The sequence below is a fragment of the Lepidothrix coronata genome, unplaced genomic scaffold (assembly GCF_001604755.1).
Source record: "Lepidothrix coronata isolate B3197 unplaced genomic scaffold, Lepidothrix_coronata-1.0 Scaffold290, whole genome shotgun sequence".
NCBI classification, from domain to species: domain Eukaryota; kingdom Metazoa; phylum Chordata; class Aves; order Passeriformes; family Pipridae; genus Lepidothrix; species Lepidothrix coronata.
Genome location: NW_016690470.1, coordinates 933,548 through 940,112, shown reverse-complemented (window position 1 = coordinate 940,112; position 6,565 = coordinate 933,548). Strand labels below are relative to the sequence as shown.

Below are 6,565 nucleotides of genomic sequence, written 5' to 3'. Positions count from 1 at the left end.
GGGTCTGATGCCCCCCAGGACAGGGTGGCCCTTTGGGCTGCCAGGACACTCTGCTGACTCTGATCCAACTGGCCACTGACCAGGACCCCCAGGGCCCTTCCCTCCAGCCTCTCATTCCCCAGTCTGTCCCTGCATCCAGGGACAGGGATCCAGGACCTGCCCTCGTTAAACACCCCAGGGCTGGGGACTGCCCAGCCCTCACACTTGTCAGGGTCTCTCTGCCTTAAATGCACTGAACAGCTCCTCCCAATTTAGTATCATCAGCAAACTGACTCAGTATCCCTTGCAGTCCTGCTACTGTGTGTGCAGCTCCTTAGGCCCCTCCTGTATTTTGCCCACATCAAATAAGTTTTAAAAGTTCTTGTTACCTCTCACTGCTTTTTTTCTCCAAAACCAGGGAAAGGTGGCAGGAGAAATAAAGGAAGCCAAGCCAAAAGAAAAGCTCTCACAGGGAGGTGGGAGAGCTGATCTCATTCCAACTTTGCCATAAACCCACCTAGTGACCTGGGGCACGTCCCCAAGACCAGATTCACAGGACACCAGACCCCCTCAATCCCTGCAGGTGCCAAACTTAGACCCACATCCCAAGCTTTCCATCCAGCAAAATCCCACAGCTTCTGAGGCTTTGTTTTAGGGTATTTTCTGTACTGCTTTTGTATTCTCCTTTTGATTTGATGACTCTTCTCCCAGACTACCAGTGGCGGGACAAGAGGAAATGGCCTCAAGCTGCAACAGGGGAGGTTCAGGTTGGATGCCAGGAGGAATTTCTCCATGGAAGGGTGGTCAGGCATTGGAAGGGGCTGCCCAGGGAGGTGGTGGAGTCCCCATCCCTGGAAGTGTCCAAGGAATGGCTGGATGTGGCACTCTGCTCATGGTCTCTCCAGTTGAATTTAAAGGGAAAGTGGTGTCTCTGCACTGGCCTTAAGGCAAAAGGCTGGGTTTGAGTCTCACTCAGACACCCAGCTTTAATCAGGAACTTCCCAGAGGCAGCAGAGGCCACTCCAAAACGCTGGCTCAGCTTTACCATCCCAGACTCTGCAGAGCTGACACAGTTTGTAGTTGGTGGTGCTTCCTCTCCCTGCCAGGGTGGGACACAGTCCCTGCAGTGACACAGCCAGCCCAAAAAGTAACTCCAGAAGCCACCCAGCACGGCCAGGGAGAACAGGGAAACTGTTTATGGCAGCACTGCCCCGAGAAAAGGCACAGGGGACAATGAAGTTACAGGGTTATCCCACTCCCACGTCAGCTCCGAGTCCTGGGAGCCTCCGGGGGACTCCTGGCTGTACAGGGGGTCCTGCTGCCCCTCTCCCCCACCCCTGGAGTTGGGGAGACAGCAGGATTGGAAGCAATTCCCCTCAGGTGCCCCCCAGCCTGTTTACACAGCTGTACCTGCTGCCTCAGCACTGGGGCAGGAGCCTTAATTTGGGTATTCAAAACCCAGAGCAGACAAATGTTAATTTTGGTATGAACACGTCCAGGAGTGAAGCTCAGCTGCTCAGGGGCAGAACCTCAGAAGGCTCAAGGGGAAGACAAAACCCACAGAAACACTGAAGTATCTGTGCTCAGGGCACAGGCCTGTTCCACTCCCTGTCACCCTCTCAGACTGGCCTCACACAGACAGCAGCAACAACGCTAATTAGCCTAGAATAACACAGAAAAGCTAAATTAATCCATCCATTAATTGCCTAATTTCTAACTCACTGCTCTCCTCATCACAGGTTCCACACGAGAGTTCCTTGAGCTCACAAAACCCTGAGAGCAGAGAGGGGGAATTAAAATCACGACATGCCTGTGCTGCCTCTATCCAGGGCAGCACCTGAAGGAGCCAGTACCCAAACCACACACATCAGGGAGCTTCACCCTGACAGTCCCTGGAGAACCACGACCCTCCCCAGCAGCAGCTGGACTGTGTCACCCTGTCCCCTGACCCTCCCGTGTCCCCCCGAGCCCGGTGGCAGCTCCCAGGGCTAAGGCAGGAGGGAGCCGTGGGAGGCACATTCCCGATGCCCCAGCTCGCAGCCTCCGGGGGTGGGGGTCTCACCCTGCAGGGCACAGGACCCCTCTCCACCCTCCGCCTCCTGTCCCCACCCCCTCCCGCTGCCCCCGATAGCGGCTCCCACCGGGGCCGCCCCCGATCCCGGGCTGGCCCCGATTCCTCCCGACACACGCCCCGTCCGTCCCCCCAGACCTGTCCCCGATCCCTCCCCGAGCTCAGCCCCCCCGACACCCCCTCCCTGCCGCCCCCACCGCTGCTGCCCCCGTGACACCCCCGGCCCGAGGCACTGTCACCCACCTCCCGGCCCCGTTATACCCCTGGCACCCCCCGCGCCCCCTCCCCGGCCCCCAGCTCCCCCCACAACTCCTCCGAGCCCACCTGCTCCCCCCCCTCAGACCCCCAGCTCCCTCTCCCGAGCCCCAACTCCTCCTCCACGACCCCCAGCTCCTGCTCTCCTTCCCCCGGCCACCCTCGACCCTCAGCTCTCCCCCAGACCCGCCCAGCTCCCTCCACCCCGACCCTTCAAGCTGCCCTCCCGACCCCCAGATCCCCCTTCCCCGGCACCCCCCGACCCCCAGGCTCCCCCTCCCGACTCCCAGCTCTCCCTCCCCCGGCCCCCTTGGACCCCCCAACTCCTCCTCCACGACCCGCAGCTCCCCCTCCCTAACGCCAGGCTCGCCCCGACGACCCCCGCCGCGCCACCTCCGACCCCCCATCCCTCCTCCCATACCCGCTCCCACTCCCGACCCCCAAATCCTCCTCCATGACCCCCGGCTCGCCCTCCCCGGACCGCCCCCGACCCTCAGCTCCCCCCTGACCTCTCCAGCTCTGCCCCCGCCCCAACCCTCGGCTCCCTCCCCACGACCCTCAGCTCTCCCCTCCGACCCCCGCCATCCCTCCTCCGAGGCCACCTGCTGACCCCCCCTCCCCAGCTCCCCGTCCACGACCCCCGGCTCCCCCTCAGCCCCCGCTCCCCGGCCCGGCGCCCCCGGTCCCACCTCACCGATCGCCCGCTCCCGCTCCCCCCGGGGCCGCCGCGGGGCGCTCTGGGAAACGGAGTCCCGCCAATGGCCGCGCCCGCTGCGCTCCCCGCGCCTTGGACTACAACTCCCAGAGTGCATCGCGGCACCACCCCGCCCGCTGTCATGTGAGGGGCAGGGCGGGCGGGAGGGGCGGGGGAGTCCTACGGCGGCCGCGAGGGACAGAACTGTGCGAGGTTCCGCGACCGACCCCGCCGGGGGGCTCTGCCGGGGGGCTCTGCCGGGGGGAACGTGGAGATGATCCAAGGGATCCATCCGAAGGAGCCCCTTTGCCATGGAGAGAGACCGGGAGAGCTGAGGGTGCTCACATGGAGGAGAGAAGGCTCCAGGGAGAGCTGAGAGCCCCTTCCAGGGCCTAAAGAGGGTCAAGGAGAGCTGGAGAGGGACTTGGGACAAGGGATGGAGGGACAGGACAAGGGGGAATGGCTTCCCAGTGCCAGAGGGCAGGGATAGATGGGATATTGGGCAGGAATTGTTGGCTGTGAGGGTGGGGAGGCCCTGGCACAGGTTTCCCAGAGCAGCTGTGGCTGCCCCATCCCTGGGAGTGTCCAAGGCCAGGTTGGAGGGGGCTTGGAGCAACCTGGGCTAGTGGAAGGTGTCCCTCCCCATGGCAGGGGGTGTGATGAGATGCTCTTTAAGGTGTTTTTCAACCCAAACCATTCCATGATTCTGGTCCAGCTGGGTCCTGAGCCCACAGAAAAAAATTAAAGTTTTTTTCCACTACGTCCAGTCTCACCCTTTGCTAAAACTTAAAAACACGACTTCCAACGTTACTAAATGTTTTTTTTTTTACCTTGCAAAACAGACTTTATTTTTCTTCCTTGAAATTTTGTGCGGTGCACACCTCTGTGTGTCTACAGAACACACCTCGACAAAAAGGTTTTCATCCATACATTATATTACTTTTTATTTAATGTAATGAAAAATTCAGAGAACAGTTTTGTCCTTAAATAAACATGTCTCCCTCCCCTGCCCTCCCTTCCTAAGCTGATTGATCTGAAAGAGGAAATTTTATTTAGTTTGTTTTTTTTTTCTGATCCCTTCCAGCCTGAACACTTTTCTTTGGTTTTAGAGCTCCTTAATTCCTTATTTCCATTAGACTCCTTAGAGACTCCTTAGGTAGGGATCCCTCTCCAAGGTCCCAGCTCTCTGAAAATCCTTTAAATCTGGCCATTTATAACCCCAACTGTACTTTAAAAAACCTTTCCAAGCCCTGGGGCTGTAGTTTCTGTCCCAGCACTCCCAGGCTGTGTCAGGCTCACCCCTCTTGGCTGAGCAAATACTGAGGCCTCTCCCTGTAAACTTTCCCTAAAACTTCCCCAAACTCTGCCAAGTTTCCCTAAAATCCACCTCTTGGGGGTCACTGGTTGTGTTTGGCCCCTGCTCTGGGTGGGCTGCCCAGTTTTCCTGGGGATTGTCCCCAAAAAGGGGCACGGGCAGTGCCACTGGCTCCAGCACTTCCCAGCTGGGCAGGTGTTTTTTGGGAAGGAAGGATCAGGCCTCCTGCCTCCATCCATCCGGATCCCAGGCACGCAGGGAATATTTTGGGTATAAACCAGTAGAGGTCACTCGGCCCCAGTAAATCCAGCGCTGCTGGACCAGTAAGAGAGGGAGCACGAACTGGGGGGAACCGCGGTGGGGACACCGACCCCCGGGTCACCCTCATATCCCAAACTCCTGTCCCGCGGGACAACCACGGGATCCCATCCTGCCGCCTCTGGCTGGAGGTGTTCGGGCTCCCAGAGCCCACCGGGACCCCCAGACACCTCCTGGATAATTCCCAGCTTCTCCCCTGGAGCTGAAAGGCCATTTTTCCTGAACACGTTTTGTTTAGAGAGCAGCTCTTCACAAGGAATTTTGTTAACAGATTTCCCATACTTTATATTTTTTCCAAAATACACCAAAGAAACTTGATTTTTCGGGGGGGGGGGGGGGGACGGGAAAAGACCTTTTTTAAATGAAAATCGAGTAAGAGTGTCACCGTGCAGCAATTTGATGGGACTGTGGGTGTGACACCGTGAGCTCCAGGTGATCCCTGGGTGCTCCCACATGGACACCCCAGCTCTGCTCCCTCCACCTCCAAAGGGGGTGATGACACCTCCCCACATCTCCACAAGCTGTGCTCTGTTTCTGGCTGTTCCCAGTTCTCTGTAGCAGCCAGGATTTATCCTGCAATATGTGAATTCCACGGGTGGGAACAGGAAAGAGGAGCTGTGCTGTCCCCTGGGAATGGCAGCTGGTGAGGCAAAACCCTGGGATTGACTGACCCTGCTGCCCCAAGGATTCCTGATCATCATTCCCCTCTGCTCCACAGCTCCAGGACAGTCCAGCTGTGCTGCTGAGGGACACAACTCTGGATTTGCACAGGATGGGCTCCGGATGGGCACCCAGGGGAGAACTGGAGGGGAAGGAGAGGGAAGGGAGGATGGGGTTTGCACCTTTCACACCCAGTGATGCCTTTGACCCGTCTGCATCCTGACCAGAGAATCACAGAATCCTGAATCTCCTGAGCTGGAAGGGACCCACAAGGTCCATCCAGTCCAACCCCTGGCCCTGCACAGACACCCCAACAATCCCACCCTGGCCCTCAGAGCGTTGTCCAAACCCTCCTGGAGCTCTGGCAGCCTTGGGGCCGTGCCCACTGCCCTGGGGAGCCTGGGCAGTGCCCCAGCACCCTGTGGGGGAAGAACCTTTCCCTGAGATCCATCCCAACCCCCTGGCACAGCTCCAGCCCTTCCCTGGGTCCTGTCCCTGGTCCCAGAGCAGGGATTAGCACTTTGCATCTGAGTCCTGGCATCCTTGTTGTATCCAGAGCATGCTATCCATGTGTCCCTTGTATATCCAGGGCATTCTTTCCTTCCCGGGACTGGGAACTGTTCAAAAATGAATTCCTGCCATGCCTGGGCTGTCCCTCATTCCCCCACACATCCCCCCATCCCCCAGACCTGTCCCCAGCCTCCTGCCCCAAAATGTGTCCCCTGTGCTGCCAGGGACAGTCCCTGTCCTCGGTCTGGAGGGGTTGCCCAGATGAAGCCCCTTCCCAGATCTTGGCTCTCCCTCAGAGTGCCCAAGCTGGAGGATGCAGGGAGGGGGCACCGGGAAGTGCTTCCAAGGGCTCTTGGAACACAACACAGGGGTTCTGGGCACAAATCCAGCCTCTTCCCAGCTCACCTCAGTGTGTGCCTGGCGTCAAGGGAACCCATAACACCTTCCAACACCTGAAATCTCCCGTTGTGTCCAAACCCTGCGCAGGATGGATGGGACATTGGGAAGGAATTCTCCCCTGTGAGGGTGGGGAGGCCCTGGCACAGGTTGCCCAGAGCAGCTGTGGCTGCCCCATCCCTGGGAGTGTCCAAGGCCAGGTTGGATCAAAGGAGCAACCTGGGCTAGTGGAAGGTGTCCCTGCCCATGACAGGGGGTGGGACTGGATGAGTTTTAATGTCCCTCCCAACCCAAACCATTCCATGATTCTGATCCAGCTGGTCCTGAGCTCATGGGAAAATTAAAGGTTTTTTCCATGATTTTAAGA

General features: G+C 58.5%; 1 protein-coding gene across 4 annotated transcripts in view; it reads right to left on the bottom strand.

The window, feature by feature from the left end:
* SCAMP4 (secretory carrier membrane protein 4) overlaps positions 1-3,073 on the bottom strand; it is a 22,195-nt gene extending 19,122 nt beyond the window's left edge. For 2 of the 4 annotated variants that reach the window (XM_017837060.1, XM_017837062.1), the window contains exon 1: positions 1,702-2,099. The gene's annotated coding sequence lies outside the window, so the exon portion shown is untranslated. Of the gene's footprint in view, positions 1-1,701; positions 2,100-2,994 lie in introns of those variants that run through there. The other 2 variants (XM_017837061.1, XM_017837058.1) reach the window with 2 other exon arrangements.
* Between the last annotated feature and the right edge of the window lie 3,492 nt (positions 3,074-6,565).